The following is a 20,748-nucleotide window of genomic DNA, read 5'->3' as shown; positions in this document are numbered from 1 at the left end:
AGGAGGAGATGAGCTGCTTTAAATGCTTTTTCATAGTTCTTCTCACTGCTATGAAAGCTTCATTAAAAGCTGCAGCTTGCTTGTTTTCTAACTCTTCCAAAGTAATAAGCATATAATTGTGCTGAAAACTTGGGAGGAGTGTATCACTGCAAGCCATTATGACATCGTTTTATTTCAAGGTCCTTTTGCATTTTCTTGGGAATCAGAGACCTCTGTCACTCACATCTGAAGAAAATTCAGTATAGTGTCTTTTTAAAGAGGACATTGAAAATTTGCAATGTCAATATGTCTACATAAATTGCTTCTTCATAGACTATTGACTGTGAGCACATGTTGTGTAGCATAACAATTATTTTGCTTTTTTTTTGTCTTAACCTACATTCAAAATATGTCAGATACAATTCTCACTGCTAACATACTAGGAGTCCTTTTGTGTTTATTTTGATTTGTTGAGATGGAGAAACATGAGTAATGATGAAGAAAATTCATGATGTCAGAATTTATTACAACTTATTCTAAAAAGTTCAGCTACAGTGCTAAGATCCACACATGCTATAAATGATTACATAGGCTTCCTTCTAATATCTACTGTGGTGCAAAACAATCTTGCTTGCAGATGATAATAACTGTTTTTTGAAACAGCTGGAAGGGATCTCAGACTGCACAGCTAGATGCATGCTTTTCATAACACTGAGGATGACAACAACAGTCAAAACTCTTAAATCACCTTCCAAAATGACAGTCCTTCAGTATCGAAAATCCACTTCATGGACTCACCAAATTCAATCCAATCTCGTATTTACCTATGAAGTTCCACTTTTGAAGTCCTGGGACATACTCTGTATGCATGATGGAAGAAAACAGAGACTTTTGCATTGTTCGAGGTTGAAGCACTGTGTTATCTCTCTTCTGATTTGCCCCAGAATGACAGCCCCAGGCATCCTTGTGTGCAACACAGTGTGGAAGGAACATGGTATTTACAAGATTTTAGATAACTCCCACCTAAAATGGAAGGGTAATTCTTGGGATGAACTTATATTAGCCAAGTAAGCCTAATGGGAACTCTGACAAAGGTATTTAGAAAATTAGATTCAGTTTCTGTTAAATTGAATGTACGTTTCTGTAGAATATATTTTCTGTGGAATCTGTTTCCTAGCCATGTTTCCTTGTCTTCTTTCAGGCTGCAGCATTAATTACCCTATGTAAAGATCACAGCACCCAAATAGTCATTCTGAATCTCTGTTCCATCTTTTTGTTTCTAGTTTTCTCTGGGATCTCAGTGAAAAATCCCTTCTAGTTTATAATGAAACAGAATGGATTCATGTCTCATAAAAAACTGAAACGATGAATTTTAAGTGGTTGTTTCTTTCCACAGAAACTCGATAACACCAGTGTTCAAGCTTTCCCCAAGCTAACTCTACACCAGCATTAAGAAATAGGAGAGTATATTTACATTTGTTAATTTTCTTTCACCAATGGAGAAAAATAAATAGGCATTCCAGAATAATAAAGATAAAACCCGTAGTGAGGCCAAACATATCTCCTGCTCCCATTGAACCAGTGGAAACTTCCTGGCATATGAAATAAAGATGGGTAATGCTGGTGAAAAGTTATTGCTTTACTTCATTCTTCTGGCCACACAAAAACTGGCTTTAGGATTTTATTCTTTGATTGAGGAACTTTACTGATAGAAATAACGACTTTTACACTACAGGCTTTACCCTAACTTGGAGGAAAATGTCTTCAGAAGCCAAATATCACTGTAGAATTGAGGATTGAGGGTGCTCCTAGAAGAAAATATCGAGCTACTTTCCCACTGCTTTTTTTTTTTTTCTCCTGAATTCCTAATTTTCAAACAAGAAATGCCCCAAAAGGTGTAAGTCCTTGAGGTTCTAGAAGTAAACCCCAAATTTATGATTTACTCTGCTCAATCAAAAGACTGTCCAGCCACAAAAGCCAACACATCTGGATAGGGAGTTTTGAAATGGACTCCTGAACACAGATGTGACTATTTTTTTTTTTTTTTTATTACTTAAATACAAGCTGCATTTGTCTTCCTTTTGTGCCTAATTTCAAAATCCAGAGAAGAAATGAGTGAAATGTTTGCTTTGCTGTCTCTGTGCCACAATATATGAGTTTTCATCAAAACCTCAAATATTTTCAGGTAGAGTAATCTCTAGACACTCCCGGAAGCAATTAATATTGTCTGGTTTTGTAAATGCATTCTGCCCATGGCTGTTTATCATGTGAACTATACAAATATTATTTTCATGGTTTCTGGTAAAGCTGTGATTGCTTATCCCAGAGTTACAGAACTGCCTAAGCAAGGTAAGCTTATGAAATGGTTTGGTGTTACCATTTGGAGCCAGGACATTTTTCTAATGAGCATCACTGGGGTCTGAGCTGGGTAAGTCTCTGGATTGACACTAAATGTGGGAAGAGGGGAGAAGGATGTTCCAACCTTGAATGGCTGACGTGCTTTTCTTCCCCTTCCTAGACAAAATTGCATGAGGAAAAGAGCTTGGAGGTGTGGTGCGTGGGCAAGTATTTTAATCCATTCCCTCATGGTCGACCTATAAGTAGAGGAACAGAGTTGGCTATTAGAAATTAATAAAAAATTAAGTAAAATGTCTCTGGAATTTTACTGAGAAACAAAAAAATAATTAAAAACATATGACATTATCATAAGCTTATCAACATCCTTTTTATATATTTTCTGTTATGGATAGCCATTTGCAAGTTCTTTTTTACCAATTGCAACAGAGAAGGATCTGGTGCTGAAGAAGAAGTACTTAGGCTTTATCCTTAAATATTTATTAGTACAAGAAGCAATGTACCACAATGTTCTGTCTTTGTGTCACATTCGATTCGCTTGTGTAGGTACAACCTGTAGGCTGCTGTTACACCTAAGAAACAAATCAGTCAAAGGACCAGGAGGCACTAATGTAAACCAGTCCCTGCCAATGATATGCACAGCTTTCTAGAGAAGTTGGCACATTTTTGCTTTGTGCTTTGCATTTTTACTATGTTTCATAGGCTTAGCAGCTTGCAGTGCAGGAATTGAATGTGGCTACATGTCACTAGGTGTTTGAGATGCTTATTTGATTTATATATATTTTTATGTAATGTCAGTGTTTCCCAGGTATGTGAGCAGAAGCTTCTTTGCTCCATTTATTGCCTTGCAAATTTATATGAATTAGGCAGTTATATAAGTTAGTATGAAATAGCCAATTATATACGTTAGTATTTCAACAAGAAAGAAAAAAAAAATCTGATAGGATACAGCAGTACAGAAAACCAGAGCTTATAAGTGCCCTCAGGCCCAGCCAAGGCCTTAACCTTTTTAATGTTTTCATAGCTCTTCCTACAATGACAGTAGTATCCACTGTTTCAATATAAAATACTCTGAAAAAAAGAAAATCGAGTGCTTCAAATCCCTCTGCCTCAGATGTGTCGGTTGTGTCCCGTTTTCAGGATTACTGAAAGAAAAAAGAAATTATTTTGGCCAGTATTTTTTTTCTTGTAAAGCTGCTGCATTCTGGGAGTTGTAGGAGTGCAGAAGGCAATGCCAAAGTCTGGCATTAAGACTAATAAGTCTGTGGGCAAAGGAAAGCTGTGTGGTACCTCCATCAGTGAGTCTTTCATACATAGTGACTTAAATAAATGGATTTGATTAAGGTGATCCAGAGGCAATTCAGCCACCAGCTCATCTAGAGCCAAGAAAGGAGAAGATATAGCTCAGTGGAAGGAAGGCAATGCTCCTTCGTTAGCACTGAGCTCCTCCAAGCTCCAAAACAGCTGCCACGGTGGTAATGAGGAGACCCATAACTACAAGGCCCTCTCTGAGCATCTGCCTTGTCCACAGGTCCAGTTTCCAGATGGTGTGTTTCAGCCTCAGGACCTAAAAGCATACACTGGAGAGGAAGGAAAGTCAGACAGTCCTACGAGCTGTCAAGTAGAGAAAGTGTCCCCAGGAGATGACTGACAGTTTTGCAGAGCAGACGAGACAGTATAAACGTAAAAATGGAGACAAATAGAGCAGATGCAGGGAAGCCAGCTCATCATTTTTCTCTTGTGAAATATCTTGCTCTAGCTCCAATTAGCTAGGAGAGGAGTAAATTGTCATTTCAAATCAGATTTCCAGGTTTGGGGAAGAGAACTGTGCTGAAGATTAAGGAAAACATCTCACAAAGAATATGAAAAAGGAAAAGAGCACCTTTATGGCACACCTGCAGGTGATACATATTATCCTCTTAATGCTTACCAACACTTTCTTTCAAAAATAACAAATTACCAGTTGTGTCTGCACAGTCTCTGCAGTTTTGCATTAGCCTTTAGCAGTGCTTCTTGGCCCAGGGCTTCACCTCACTGCAAGTGGTCTGAGCAACAGCAGTGGGTGCGTGGCAGGACCCACACATCCAGATCTCTTCCCAAGTCTGGAGAGGCTTTGCTCTGGTCCTTCTTGGACTTTGCCTGATGGCCAACCTACCCGTCATTGACACTGCCAAAGAGTTTACACTGAGTAGGCAAGCCAGCTGAAGTGCTAACTGTCCTCTAGTACCTCTCCAGGATTCCACCATGAATGCTTAAAGAAGAAACACATGTTCATGGGCATGAGGATATATGGAAATGCCTGGCCAGTGATACCGTCTTTTGAGGTTACTTCTCTGAGAGAAGTTACCCTTACACAACATATGCTGAATACCTGCTGATGTGTCCACAGGCTTCAGAACTCCAGCTCTGGGCACCCAGAAATGTCCAAATGCACTCTTAACGACTGACGTCCAATTACTCCTTCTATTTGTAAACACACAGTCCTTGGGAAGGTCTTTGGATACATGTAACCAGCAAAGCAGCACTGTAGGGCTGCCTCTTCACTAATCCTTCATGTCTCAGTCCAATATAATCCAATCTAACAGCCTCTTTTCTGGCCACAGGAAGCCCTTTTTATCTGTAGTTAGCTTCACATTACCAGATAATTAGCTGAGCACCTCTTTTCTTCCCATCTTCAGAGGCTAGAGCCTGTGTCCAAGATTTTGTCACTAATGTAAGGGGGGTTGATTCCCTATGTCCCTTGTGTGCCCTGTCTGGGACAATTTCCAAGCTGCAGCAATTCCAGGATTCACCATGTGCAACGGCAAAAGAAATCTGCGTACAGAAAGCAGGCGCTTCCAGGATCTCTCTTGCTGCGGTGGTGACTGCGTATGCTGGAATTTGTGTATGCAGCCACATAACCCATCATGGTAAAAGTAACTAAAGCAAAGTACAGAGTAGAGCAAGCTGGAATTTAATGATTTTATGATGACTGTTTTGTACCCAGACGCAGGTCATTGCACAGAGGCTGCTGATGGTTATAAACACGGGAATGGAAATATGTGGAAAGCACCAGAAGAAACAGCAAAACAGGGGTTAAAGGAATGACATTTTTAATTGCTACAGAAGATGAAGACCAAATTATATAAAGATGAGGTAACAGGACAGTGAAGAACAAACATGGAACCATAAAATAATGAGGCAAAATATCCTGGCCAAAATCAATTTCTAAAGCATATAAAAATCACATCCAGAATTAGTCTACTGTCTTCACTCCAGAAGAACCCAGAAGATAAAGTGAGAATGTCAGCAATGTCCCTTGTCCTCTGTCACACACAAGTGATCCTGACCAGACCACTTGGGCACACACGTCTCCGTGTTCAAGAGTACGCTGGGGTGAGGCTGAGCAGGACAAACAACCATTCGAGAGATTTGGCCAAATCTTTCCCCTTCTTAAGGTTTTGCATTTTTTGTATTGAATTTGTTAGACTGATTTCTTACAGCTGTGCTACTTCTATGTGTCTTCTTATATCATATTTCAGCTTAGTTAGAAAACATGCTCTGTTTTTTAATTGGTCCATTTGAGACATTTCCATCAAAAGCAGTTTTTTAAAAGAAAGAATGAATGCCTTTTCACCTTTGAACCTCTTCACCAGGGAGAGCAGGAGACATAAAGCTCTGAGCAGTACTGGTCACAGCCCCCCGCCCCAGGGAAAGCAGAGTATAAGCAACCGAAATGACTAGCAGAGATTGCAAAACCAGTTTTAACTTAATAAGGTAGGATATTTTTAGTATCACAGATATTTGCTATCATTTGCAACCTATGACTTTTGATTGGATTGATGGAGACACTTTAAATGAATTGCCCATATTTTTATATGCTTTTAGAGAATTACTGAAGCAGTTTGTGGATTAGTGTAAAATAAAAAACTTACGCCATATGAGTTCAGATGTTCATCATCTCCGTACATTTGATTATAATTCCCACTGTGAGTTCTGTTTTATAATTTCACTAATATATCAGAATTGTTTTATTTCCCTTCGTTTTCAGTGCTAATTTTGAAGCAAAGCTTGAACTTTTGCTGGATTATTGTAAAAATCAGAGCACCCAAGCCCTACCAAATATTAACTGTTTTTATACCTCTGTGAAAACTTTAACATTGGGTGGAAAGCCTACATTTATTCTTCAACATTCAATCCTTTTAAAAGGAAAGTCTGATAAAAACATTTGTCACTGGTGACTGCATTATCCAATGTATCTATTTGTTACAAAAATCTGTGCATGCTTTTCAACAAGAAAAGTTTATTTTTTCCCTACTTTCTAATTGTGGGGTTAAATCTGTACAGAGGATTGACAAGAGGAGGCTAATTTGGCTGGGATTTAGAAGATGTTGTAAATTGGAAATCAGCTTTTTGTTGATGAGGCACACAGAATTAAAGGCAGGTTTGTAAGGAGGGAAAGAAGTCATCTTTGCAAATTATTGTGTCAGCTGGGTAGAAATCTTGCTAGGAACTTGTCTCTCCTGCTAGATGACCTTTTTTGGGAGCTGAAAAGAAGAGGAATAGGAGGTTATTTGCCTCACCTGAGAATATTTTACAATAGTTTCTAGTATAACAATTAATAAAAAAATAGACTGATAGGGGAACAAGAGATATATAATTGGCAAAAATTGCTCTGTGGTGACTCAGCTGGGGCAATTGCTAGCTTTAGGTATCTGGTATTCAAGACTTTTGGAGTTTTGTAGCTATTTTCATATCAAAAGCTGTAATTTTCCTTGAAAATGAATGGCAGTTTCTCTGACTGAGCCCACCTGATTTTTATTGTCTCTAGTAAGACTCTTCAGCCATTGGCCTTTTGTATTAACTCTTCTCTGGTGTGGGCTTTTTTCCTTAATTAGAGGTACTATTTTGAAAAAAAGGCAAACTTGTTCCTCCATTTCTCCACTTCAGGATTAAAGATACGGCCACTTGCTGTCTTATTGCTCCTTGACTTTTAAAACTTATGTTTTGTTGCGTGATGACAGTTCAGCAAGCATTTCTGTGCAAGATCAGGAGAAGGTGAATAAGTTAAATAGCTCTTATACTCCTTCTAGAGTAAGAGCTCCAGTAGCAGAAGTTTCCCAACGAAGAGGCTCCAATAACTTACTTAAAAGCTAAGCTTATCTGTTAAACAGCCCTTAATCTTCTTTATCCAGCCCTTTTTAGAACAGAGAACACATGAATTATATGCCTAGCATGAAGACTTCTTTTCTAACTCAAATACAGCTTGCATCTTTGTGGATGTAGTGGGAACTAACTAAAGAGACTGTGTCCAGGTAAGTGCTTCCTCAGAAGGAGCAACGTGGTCACCAGAGGGTCAAAGCTCGCCCTAGTAAATAGGCAGATGTGATTGTGTGATGCAAGACAGAACTTTCATCAATACTAGAAAACTGATTTCTTTAGGACTTATGAAATATATGCAGATGAAGGCTGCCTCAGATCCTAGAAGACCGTGAAACAGTAGTTCTTATTATTTAGTAATTACAGATTTTAAGGGAGAGAATTCTTTTCCTTTACTTTGCTATCTCCATATAATCATACAATAGTTCAGGTCAGAAGGGACTTTTAAAGGTCATCCAACCCTCCTGCAATGAGCAGGAACTTCTTCAACAAGATCAGGTTCCCCAGAGCCCCCCTCCAACCTGGCCTTGAATATTTCCAGGGATGAGGCATTTACCACTTCTGTGGGCAACCTGTGCCAGTGTTTCACCACCCTCCTCTTCCTTAAATTCAGTCTGAATCTACTCTCTTTTAGTTTAAAACCGTTACTCATGTCCTATTGCAAGGCCCTACAGGGTTCTTGGATAGAAGTTTAGAGGATGGTTCACTGTTTTAAAAAATAATTACACCCAAATTCCAATAGTTGAGTCTGTGTATATACTATTTTGTGGCTAACTCTGTCTTTCTACCTCTGCAAAATTAATCTATCTAGAAAGTGGAGAAAGTAGACATGCGACTTTTCAGATGCTGATAATCTATTTATTTATTTACTACCTTGATGAAGCAACTAGGATACCAAGCCTCTGATAATTTTTTTGCTCATCTTACAGTGCTTTAATGTTTTTTTCCCCAGCTGCACACATGCTTGTCCTCTGAGGTTATTAAATGATTTTTCAGGAAACTGCAATATTCTTTACGGTTGTCATGCTCATACATATGGATAAACTGACTAGCTAATCCATTCTTTGTCAATTAAACTGAGTGGAAGGGGTGGGGGTGAGGAGAGGATCAGCAGTAACCCGAAAAAAATAAATTAAATAAGAGTAGGTCATTTTTGATAGAGCTTCCTTTATGGGAGCTTGGCTGCCCAAGAGTTTTCCTACACTGAGCTGCATTTGAAATTAAAGTCTCCTCTTTGGTCAAACATGAATTATCTACTGAACAATGGGAGGACTCAGTCCCTTGAGTGTGTTTGATTACTTATATCAGGTGATGTATGCATGCGCATCAGCAATTGGTGGTCTTAAACTTATAGAACATACTAATTAGATATCCCTTCTCCTGTTGTCTTTGGCAAATAAATTGCTGTCATCATTTTCACAGATTATTAAAAAAACCCTGCAAATAGAACATCTGTTTTTGATTAAACACACGCAGAGCTATTTCAACACATACCAATTAAACAAACTTAAACTTTGCTTTTCACCTCTTTTAATTAGTCAAACAATTGTTATAAAGATCTACTTTCTCTTCTGTATGGCAATGGTTAAAAATTTACAGGGGGGCAGGACCAGGAAACATTGGACTTTTTTCCCCTCACTTGTACAATTCACTTTGGTCTAATTTTCAAAATGGGTGACCAGCTATTTGAGATAACGTAGCTAGGGCTGAATGCCTCTAAAACCGGCACTTCTAGAGGTTCATCACTGCCAGCATTACTAAGCTCATTGCCGAGGAAAGAATGACTTGCTGCCTGCAGAAGTAACTGCAAAGCTGATTTGGGAGCCTTGGGAAGAGTCATGTGAGGGAAGAGCTGAAGGAACATTTTCTGTCTTCATCTCTCCCGAGTTTTGTCAGAATTAGCTGGAGTCAAAGTGGACAATGCCTTAAATATGAAAGTAGAATGTCCTAAAATGCAGGGTCAAAATGTGCTAATTAGGTAACAATTAATTTTGAGTGACCTCTAGTGGTGCTTTCCCACACTTTACCTTCACGCAGTTAACTCTGATCCCCAATAGTCACTGAAGTTCAGGCTCTATATTTAATAGCACTTCCCCAGCAACAGGGTAAAGAGGAGGCCACGTCATAGGTTTGTTTTTCTGAAAACAGTTCTGATAACTTGATAAAGAAAATAAAAATGTTCTTTATGTATACCTTTCTGCTAAAATCATTGTTTATCATTTATTATTACATCAGGTAAAGCAGTCCACAATGCAAGATTTCATTGCATGAATAAGGACGACTATGCCTGTGCAGCAATAGGAAAATATGATTTTTTCCAGATGCAGGCACACTGTTATTAGCTTTAACACAACCTGTATGGGCAATAAGATCTGTGATGATCTTTAAATCCATCTCCTGTGGTATTCCTACCTGCAGCAGCTACAACAAAGCCAGAGTGGGACTGCAGTCATGGCTGTGCAGTTTGCAAGTTGAGGACCAGAAGAGAGCTGTGCATAGCAAGAATTGAGGGATTTGCCATCTTCAAATGAGGTGTTTCACTCTAACAATTATTTGGGTTTTCAGGCAATACGAAACTATTTTTTATTACCCTGACATTTGAGAATGCACAATCTATCAGTGGGTCAGCTGTGAGTGCTTTGCAGAGATTGCATTTACCACCTTACGTATCCCATGGGAAGGCAGGACAATTATTAGCTAATTGGCCATCATGAGTTCAGAGATCTGTATGAATATTGGTGGCTCTGTTGCATTTCTCAGTCTCTGTCTCAGCACTTCCACACACCTGGGATTCTTCCACTAATACATGTGCAATCCAGATATCTCGTTCCAAAAACATAGCTGGTAACCAGAGAAGTGCCAAAAGGTCACCTGGAGGTGACCTCCTCTGATGAGACATAAGACCAGGTCCTTCACTAATTATGACTGAAAAAAAATCCCATGAGATGGTTTATAGATGTGGCAGAATGATCCCAGGTGTCCAGATAAAAAGGATCGAGACTTACTCTCCATATTAATAGTTATGCATCTCAAAGTGCTGTCAGGAGAGGCTGCAGACAGACAGACAGACTGCTCCTGTGGCTACCCTTGTTCTCCCGTGAGGTTGTCTAGAATTGTCTTGCAGGCCAGCAGCTTCCCTGCAGTCAAACCTGCTCCCCAAAGAAGAGATAAATAGGTATTAAATCACAGGAAGGTCAAAGTATTTGCTCAAGATAACACTGTGCAGTGATGGAGATGATGGGAGCGATCTGATGCTCAGGCTCCCTGCGCGTCAGTATCTAATTGCAGGAGGTGAGGCTTTGTGCTAAGTGCAGGTTTCAGCTAAATGTGGCAAATCTTATTTTTTCAAATGCTCCAGAACACCAGTTGGTAATAAATTCGTCCCCTTAGCTTTTCCTAAGTTTTTACCTTGAAGTGAATTTTGAAGCACTTCCCAAGCAGAAATGCTGCGTGTTTGTTCTGTAAAAGTAAGGGGCAGTAAAGTATGTCTCATGTGGGCTGAGAACTTCAAAATCAACGAGCAAGTAATCATAGACTGTGAAGATTTACTGTCTTCACAATTACAATCCCACAGACCCATGAAAAATCACAGTGAAATATATGAGTTAGTTCTGATGTACAGTTTTGCAGACTTTAAATTTGCACAGGTACTGACATGGGCTTCAGAATAGGTGAATAAACATTCCAATGCCTTCCTCAAAATGCACCAGACCTGTATGGTGACACGTGACCTGTCATTTAGATGTTAATTTTTATGAATGGTCTTGAATTATTGCGGTACATAGAAAAGTGACTTTTTATTTTCATTCCCTAGATGCAGTGGCTTTTGATCAAGATTTTTGATCAAGTTGTAGCTGACTGACAGTTTCCTTCACTAAAAAGATTTAAGTCCAAAGACACTGTTAGAATATATGACATAATTATTTTGCCTAATGGAAAAACATTCATTTTGATAGCAGTCTTAAATTACTGCTGCCTTAAAGGCAAATGCTTTAGTATATTAAGGATTTGAAAATTGGCTGATTAGTGGTGTAAATCTTGAGCATGAAGGGAAAGGAAGGCTTGTATTTGGTCCATTATTTAATTCATCATTGAACAACTTGCAAGTATTTAATTATCTCTTTATTTATTGGGGTTTTTTTTCATGTATATATGTCCTGCCTGTCTTATGGGCTGAATTTACTTGTTTCTCACTTAATTAAAAATCTTTTAGCTCTTGTATTTCATGAATATTGGAGATATCCAATAGCACTCTGTGGACAATGCAGTGTTTTGCTAAATACTAAAAAAACGGTATTTTTAATCTTCTTAAGGTGCAAGTATGTCTATAATTAAACCTGGATCTGTAAGGTAAAAGGTCATAGTAATTTGTTTAAAAATACAGGTTTTAATTCTTGATTATTTCCTAATAATAGTCATGTTTGGTTTTAATATCAGTGAGAGATCACTATTAACTGACTCGGCCCTAGGACAAAGTTGTGATCCTTTCAAAGCACACAAGAGAAAAAAATGTCTCCATTGCTTTATGGCAACATAAAAGTAAGCAATTTGATCTCGTTCTGTAGAATCTTACCATTCTGAAAAAAACTTTTAAATCTATTTTACTTATAGTCAATGGTTAACTCTGGTGTGACACGTGAGTTTGCACTTAATCAATGTTATTGCGATCAGCTCCTTTTTCACCCTCTACAACAGAGTGGGAAAAACACGGTTAAATGAAGGAGCTGATGGAAACTCTTCAAATGAAACTTCAGTTTTCAGAGCAAGGCAGGGCAGCTCTGAGAGCCAGATTTGCCTGTCAAAGCAGAGTAAGTTGCTATTCAGTGGTATTGACTACAGGCAGAAATAAGCATGAGGATTTTAGGCAATAATTTAGCTTTAAAAAAAAAAAAAAAAAAAAAAGGAATCCAAAAAACAAATCACAAAATATGCAAGAAAGAACCGTTCAGATTTCCAGGCTGTAGGTAACTTCTACAAAATCATGGAAATAGAGAAAATGTTCTTGTACAGCTCCTGCATGCTAGCACAGCCTTTGCAGTGTGATGGCCCTGCATTTTGGGGAAAAAAAAACAAGACCTTCTAGAAAAAGACTGTGTCCAGAAGCAAAAATCCCATGCACTTCCCTAACAATTGTGTACCATTACTGACCATAGTCTTCAGTCCTCCGGGTACGGGGGGCCAAGCTCTGTGAGCAGGCTGTCAGGGCTCTCTGCCTGCAAAATCTATCCTCTGGGCATAAAGCCAATTAAGGATAGTTATGTTTTTTGTGCATCCCTTGAAACAATTCTTCCTTACTGGCATAAATCAGAAGAGACTGCACAGGAGTCATGTTAGGGGTTATATTAGAGCACAATGAAAATGTAGGAATTTTTAGTGATTCTGTCCTAATTTCCTGCTACTTGGGTAATATGTAGGTGAAGAAGGGAATCCAGCAATACACTGAGGGGGTGAGAATTTGTTCTCACTTATAAGTGTGTTTATTTACTGTTTTTAGGGGAAGAATATAATCTGAATCTTTTGGTTTTGCTTGGGTTATGGTGTAAGCTTGCAAGGGTATGGCAGGCTCAGCTGAAACTCGGGTTTGTATTAGGATCCAAGATGATAATTTTCCAGTAAATAAAGTGCAGCTTTGAAGTTGCTTCTTCACAAAGATTGCCACTGTCTTCTGCATCTGTTTTGTGGGGATTTGTTTTTCTTAATTCATCAGAAAAATAGCAACGAAAGAAGGATTTTCAAAGGAATGTTCATAGATAAAAAACCCATATATGACAAACTTTCCAGTGAAATGAAAAGAAAGATTTCAAAATATTCTTATTGAATAGTATTTTATGCAACTACTGCCGAAAACACAACTATGCAAAGGAATTTTTGCTTACCAGTAAACTTACAGTTTAAAGAGTTATGTTGCAGTTGCAATGCTCAAAGTCTCAGGCTTTCTGCAAGGCAATGAGATGGATTCTGAAGTCCTTATAAAGTCTCTGCAAAACATCATGTGTCTACCACAGATTCCTGAATAGAACAATTTAAGTTGCATCTCAGAAAACAGCTAGAAACTCTGAATTTTTGGCGTGCTTTAAATGACTGTCCTTGTTGTTATGGTAATTCTATGAAAAAGACTCTCAGAAATCAATTTGTTGTTTGCGTATAATTCCCGGAACTGAGAAAGAAGCTGCTGGATGTTGGGTAGATGAAGGAACTGCCACTAGATAAACTGTTGAGCTCAATTTAAGCCTACTAAATGTGCCAACATTTAAAAATCAATGGGCTTGATTGCACCATGCCCAGAGGGTGGAGGGAGTGAAGATGCTAATGGAACAGCTCGGATGATCTCAAAGGTTCTCTCACAACATTTCTTTCATAAACTGGGATGCTCTAAACCCAGTAAGGGCAGGACCACTGACTACATTATTGCAGGATATAGAGAGAGGAGGCTCTTGGTGCCTACAGATGTGAGCCATTAAACTCTAAAATCTAGACAAAACTTTGTGCTCGATTGGAAAGTAACATTATAATGTCAATGGGAAAAAGACAGAGTCAAAGTTGAATTTACCAAGCCAAAAACTGTGCTGAAGAAAAAGTAGTAAGAACATTTACATTTGTTAAAGGTATAATTGTACTGAGCACAGGCAAAGAAACTATGGAAAAGCAATAGCAGGGCTTGGAAGAGTGGGAATAATTTTACATGTGGAGGTCAGGGTGTGAGTTGCATTCAGTGTGCCAATTAAAAATCCCCAAACCACAGGATTTACTTAAAATTGTCAGAGGGAACAGAGTTTTCCAAATTGCATTTGTCCAAAGCCTGGCAGCAACATAGGAATCAGATTTTTTAAAAAATACTAATTCTGACTGAACTCACACATACGTGCCCATTGAAGTATGAAGGATTACCCTAGGGGGGAGCCAGTTACCTGCAGGATTTCAGAGAAGAATGGATTGAGTCCTGCAGAGAATAAATAGTATTTTCTGGATTTTGGATGACATACTAATACCTGGGAGGAATTCAGACGAATATTTACAAAACCTTGAGGAAATTCCAACGTGTTATAAAGTTATGCTTTAAAGTGAACAAAATGAGATAGTAGGTGTGGGATTTTTTATTTCATCTTCCTAAAACCAAGTTCCTTGCCTAAGTTCCAGGAATAAAGTCTTTAAAAGAGAAGAGAAAAATGGAGTATGTATATGCTTGGTGTTGCACAATTTCTGTTATCTTTATCCATGTTAAATGTTCCTTATGGAAGTTCCAAATTAACATTGCTCATTAGGTTGATGTGTTTCCTGATATAGGAAATATAAAATAGATGTAGGTGGAGCATTAAAATAAGATTTTTGGAGGAAGACGACAACAAAATCCAATATCCCTTACCTACAAGGCTCTACAAGTCTCTCCTGAGGAACACAGTGGCCTCAGGGACACTTGTGTGCACTTCTGCCTTGGCCTCATCCAAGACCTGCTGGAGAGAGGCTCTTTGGTTATGTCCATTCACTCCCTAGACTCAAGAGAAATGGGATTCCTGCGTATTTTAGTACAATCTTGTGGCCTGTGTGTTCAGCTTAGTAACAGGGAGAAGAAAACATTATTGTCCTCAGTTAATTGCTTCTTTGTGACAGAATACACTTCAAAGACACTTTAGTCTCAAGTGCATCTTAGCAGAAAAAAACCCATATTACTGATTTTAAAACCCCCTATTTCCAGCAACACAGATGAGTGAATTCCACATAATAGAATATTCTCCACCGAGCATCTCCATATGCAGAAGTGGAATGTTAAATTAGTTTGGGGTTTGGTTGGGGTTTTTTTGTTTTGTTTTTTAAAGTACTGTTTTAATGAGGTGTTTAGTTTAGCACATTTGGCTCCTCCAAATTACCTCAAGGGGATTCATATGTTAACGAACTACACAGCTGTTGTTTGTGAAACCAGCCTAGCACTAGCAGAGCATGTTGTGCAAAGATTTAAATGCTCTTTTGGAGAGGTCACTGTACTCCTTTGTCTGCTGTCAGTTATTAATAAAGAGCCTACTACTTAATTTTATACACTAAGTTAATTTTTTTTTCAGCATCAAATATGTTCCAGATTGGTTCGGTATGGTACTGAATGCCTGGGTTGAGATAGGAAAGTTGCAATCAAAGGATGACCTGATTTTATGCAATCGACGAAGCATTTTGGGGTGGGGAAGATTGGCAATGAAGTTTCAGGCTTTGGTGGTGGCCTGAAGAGGCTGTATTGAGCAGAGATAACGTTTGCAATGATAATTGTTTTATAAACATGCCCTGATATGCTTCAAAAGCTTTAATTCTGAACTTCTTATATTAGGCAGGCTTTGCTCCTGGCAAGCAATAAACTGCTTTCATTTTAGAAATGTCACTTTACATTTAAGGAAATTAATAACTGAGGAAAAAAGAAAAACAAAATCCTGTTTGGTAAATAAGGGGAAAGAATCTATTTTTTAAAAAAATTTCAATTCAAGTATCCAATTAAAATTAACAGAAATCATCATTGAACAAACCCTCAATTTTTAAGAGCCAGAGTGACAGAATTTATATGCTAAAACAGGAATCTCAGTTCTCACCATCTCACGGGAAGCAGGATTGGCCGAGTGACGCTGGCAGTGTCCCACTGTTCCTGGAGCCTGCGGGGCTGCCGTGTCTGCAGCATCGCCGTGGAAAACCCCCTGGGCACCAGGTTGTCCAGAAGACATGGGCTAGGGAGTGCTGCTTCACAGCCTACTCACACATAGCGCTTTTCAGGCCATTCTGGCTTGTAGATCATTTAATCATTTAAATATCTGTGTTTGATTTCCTTCATGTGCTTTATTGCTGGAAATAAGTTCCATGATTAATCATTAACATCCGAGCAGCCTCTGCTGGCTGGTGGAGACAGAGCTCTTAGCGGCATAACATGTTAAAAGATTTGATTTTGATATATCTGCTGCTCAATCCAGTTTTTTTTGTTGTTTTTTTTTTTTTTTTTCCTCCCTCAAAGGCATTAGTATTTAAGTAAAAGAAATTATATTTTGCCTAGAATTTAGGTAGAATATAAAATAGATGTATGACTGGAGCTTCGCCAGTTTTAAGCTCTCCATATTGACACTGTAGTACCAAGAACAGTGGCTTCTGTCAAAGCAAATGCAAACGCGGAATGACTTTCTTGAACACAAAGCAGGAATTTCATCTAGGCCTCCATGATACGGTTCCGAAAACATAATTAAGCTCAGACTTAATAAAGCCTTTCCCTTGCTGAAGACAGAGAGGTTACCAACTATTGTCAAGGTTTCTTTGTAAATCAAGTTTTCAGACAGATTTGATGTTCCTCAAAGAGCCCTTCTAAAAAGAAAACAATCCACATTAGGGCGAAATACAATAATGTTTTACCGACATCCTTGTATTGCTATTTTACAGAGGAGGAACTGAGGCAAAGAGTGTCCCAGAGACCCAGCTCTCCCAGGTTATTTAGCTTGGAAATAACCTTGGGGATCAGTTCAAGCTCACAGCAGTTCAGAGCAAAGTTAGTTTTTAAGACTGTGGGACACTCTCTCTCCTATGCCAATGCAACCATCTGAGAAGAATAGTAGGGATGACAGTTAATGTCACCTACAGTGTCTGCTCATTGAATGGTCATCTGTCCCCAAGGAAGTGAGCTAAAATCAACCATTCATTTAACATAGGCTATTGAAAACCATCCATGCACAAGCTTTTTACTTAAGCAGATGAGCTGGATGCAAACAGATAAACTGGATTGCTAAAATTATAACACATCCTTTCCTGTTTGCAAGCCCCTCTTCTGAATGTTCATTGAATGGGGATATACGGAAAATGGTGGGGGATTTTTGCTTTATTTTTTATTGCTAACTATGTATCATGGAAATACACCAAATGCAGTGTGCAGGCTGTTTTTTGGACATTATGAGTATTCAGTGCAAAGATATTTGTAATATGGTGAATAAGAGGCTGTTCCCTTGCTCAGCATGGAGCTAGAATGACTGCCAATCGTGAATGAAGTCACCTTCCATTTCAGGCTCTTTTATTGAAAAAGGATGAGTTTTCCTGCAGATCTGGATTTGCCATGTATGTTCCCTAGGAACTGGTTGAGAAACCCAGCATCTCTGCAAGGTGGGGAGCTTGGGAGTACATTTACACCCTCTTTCCCACTGTTCAACCCAGTCACTTGTGTTCAGCTCACAAGCAACCTTCTCCTCCAGAGGACAGCTCTTGTCCCCACTGTGACTTTGCAGCTCCAGTAGTTTTATGGATATTTTCAAGGACATGAAAAGCTTTTTCATAGGGAGCTAGGACTGGTAACGAGTCAGCAGAAACCATTAATGATTTCAGGTCCTCCAAATACTTCACCTTGTTCATTTATGGATTCACCCAAATATATATGTTAACAGAGATTAGAGGTTCGGGTGGGGATGGATGACTGGCAGATACCAGGAGTTCAGTAATACTCCTAAAAGTAAAAACTCCTAGCCAAGACAGAAGGATTTCCTATAAATATTTAAGTAACAAAATTAAAGATTCTTTAGTAAGTAATGACGATTTTCTAGATAATTCTGCTGACAAATCTAGAAAAAAGCTAATGACATCTGAAGGCATAACAAGTCCTGTGGAATGGAATTTTGTCACGTCCTTCAGAAGAGAACATATCTAGTGATAAAGGTGCAGAGTCATCTCACTTGTGGCCATTTTACATAGCAGCTAACATACGCAAACATTTTCCCATTTATATGAATGAGAACTGACTTTATGAGATGGTTGTTAGACCCTTGTATTTAAATACTAATAGCTCACTGATGCATCACTACTGATGCAGGGTGTCATTTCTGATAAAAACCCAACTCTTCCTGTATCAAAATGCACTTATTGTGCAGTAATTTAATGACATAGCTCTTCCTTTTTATGAGCTCTGAAAATATCTCATTAAGAGTTTCACAAATTACCACAATAACTTATGCTGACACGCTCATTTGTTCTCATCTCTGAATAAATCTGGTTGACAACTTTAATAGAATAAAGTAGGGATTTCCCAGACTGTGATTCAGCATTGAGCTTCACTCAAACACCTTGATGTTATCTTGAGCTCGAACATTTGATTAAGCCAAGGTGTGAGATTCCACTTCAGACAGGCTCAGATGAGACCTGTGCGTGCTGTATGGCGCTAGCGTGAGAAAACTTGAAATGTTTTTCCTTCTCTCTCAGATCTACTATTTCAGCACTCTTCACCATCTGGTGAAACACTTCAGAGAAGAAAACAGTCTTGCAATGTCTAATTTTGCCATGTTTTTGGAACATTATTTTAATGATCTTTGTGTCATTTAAGTATGATTACTTGTCCTCCAAGGCTTTTCCTGTTTACACTTAAATAGTATTGGCACATAGCCAGATACACTTTAAATGAAATGGTACAAAATATTACATTTTTATCATAAAAGCTTAAATGCAACATTCACAATTAGGGGACATAGCTGGCACTTTGCATTCTGGTAGGTTTTTTGTTTTGATCTTATTGTAGTAGTAGATAAATAAAATTAATTAAGCAAGCATAATTACCAGTTAAATTTTACAAAATACTGAAGAAATGGAGGGCCTAATTCAAAGGGGTGGTAATGGTGTAAATAATTAAGTCAAATTGTTTTCATTTTCATGCTGCATATTGTTTCCTTCAGCCTGTAATGGTACAAGGCAAAGTATACGCAGTGCTAGAACTAGACAAATAATAGATAAATTTATTCATAAACACTTTGTGGATTGTAATTAGAAGTTCACTGCAGCAGCTTTCACTAGTCTTTATTTATTTATTTTTTTTCCCTCTAGTTTCTGTAAATATTTGCCCAAGTAAATTTTTGCTTTGAAGAATGTAGATGGAAGCAGAGCACACCACTGAAGTGTTGTCAAACCGTCTTTGCTTCTTGGCTGGAATGGCAGCCGGGTCCCCAGCATCGTGTGCGCCGAGGTCTGGCGTCCTCAGCACGCACCGGGCGAGCAGGGCCCTCTGCCTGCACTAACCTGGAGGAGATTGTGTGTGGGAGGGGTTTTTTGAGTCGGTGTGAGATGAGTTTCCCTTCTTTCATTGCTTAATGCCCTAAATAGAGCTTTTCCAACCAGGAGACACAAATTATCTGGCAGATACTGCCAATAAACCCACCGAACCTCAGGGCTTTTAGCAGTGATTGCTGCTAGAAAATGGGGCCTGGCAAATGAAATGATTGTGCAGGGTAAATATAGCGCTGAATACAAGAGGAGAATATGATCGCTCCAGTTCAGTGCTGGTGTACTTTTCTTCAAGGAGCTCGTTTTGGTGCAGAGCTGCGATAACACAGGGAGGATGCAAGCTCAGGAGCTCCTTTGGGGGCCGGCGCTTACCACGGCGAGGCTTTGAACGCCGGGTAGCGATGCTGAAAGGAGCATTCAGAGCAAATACCACATCGGCAGCTCCTGGGCTGAAACCTGTTTGTGTAACTACCTCTCAGCTTATTTTAGGCAGAGTACAGATTTATTAAAATTATAGTTTTGAAAATTCAGGGGCACAGAAGCAGGTGAAACCTATTGAATAAAAATTTGCCATTCAGCATGCTTTAAACGCATTCACATTTAATGAAATCAGAGATAACATTAGGATTACCTGTACTTCCTCAGGTTAGGGGGACCTTATTCCACACCGATGCATCCACCTAGTTCCTATTAGTGTTATTAAGCTGTAACGTGAGTGGCAGAAGAGACTGTAGAACTGCTTGCAGCTCTCACCCACAGGTAGCCCGCACGTGCCGATACCTCGATCCCCTCACGAGCACTGGAGTGCAGTGCTAGGTGATGCAAACCACTGCCTAAAAAAGCTCTGGATGGGGGTCAAAACGACAGACTCCTCGGGTCTGCTAATACATGGCGTGTTCTTCCAGCAGCCTGAGGGAGAGCTGCAAAATAAGGTGGTGCTTTCGTTCACCCCTCGCCGCAGCGGAGCACAGCTTCTGCATAGCACTACTGGCCTCTGCTGCCAGCATGGGAGAGGAGGCGAGGAGAAAGGCTGTACGGGGACTTACCACATTTCTGCTTCTCCAGAGGGCCTCCTGATCCCTGCGTATGAGCTGGAGGAAAAGCAATCTTTCATCTTTACCTTATTTTCATGCTTACAAATAAAGGTCAAGGCTCCCATGCTGTAGTCAGCGCCGTATGAGCTTTAAACAACCACCCTGAAATGTGATTGTAATTAGTTTCCTTTCAATCTTGATATGAACAGTGATCTTAAAATGCCAGGACTGTAGCAGTGCATATGATTAACAAGCA

General features: G+C 39.1%; 1 long non-coding RNA gene across 1 annotated transcript; it reads right to left on the bottom strand.

Annotated features, from left to right (window-relative positions):
- Positions 1-552: 552 nt before the first annotated feature.
- LOC116960038 lies at positions 553-13,413 on the bottom strand. Its single transcript, XR_004406168.1, has 4 exons — positions 13,362-13,413; positions 10,479-10,622; positions 2,462-2,573; positions 553-839 (listed from the first exon to the last, which is right to left on the bottom strand). It is a non-coding gene; the product is annotated as an uncharacterized LOC116960038 (long non-coding RNA).
- Positions 13,414-20,748: the final 7,335 nt, after the last annotated feature.

The sequence above is a fragment of the Tyto alba genome, unplaced genomic scaffold, assembly GCF_018691265.1.
Source record: "Tyto alba isolate M040663 unplaced genomic scaffold, T.alba_DEE_v4.0 Super-Scaffold_10, whole genome shotgun sequence".
In the NCBI taxonomy this organism is placed as follows: domain Eukaryota; kingdom Metazoa; phylum Chordata; class Aves; order Strigiformes; family Tytonidae; genus Tyto; species Tyto alba.
Note: the sequence above shows the minus strand (reverse complement) of the source record. Positions and strands in the feature narration are given on the sequence as shown.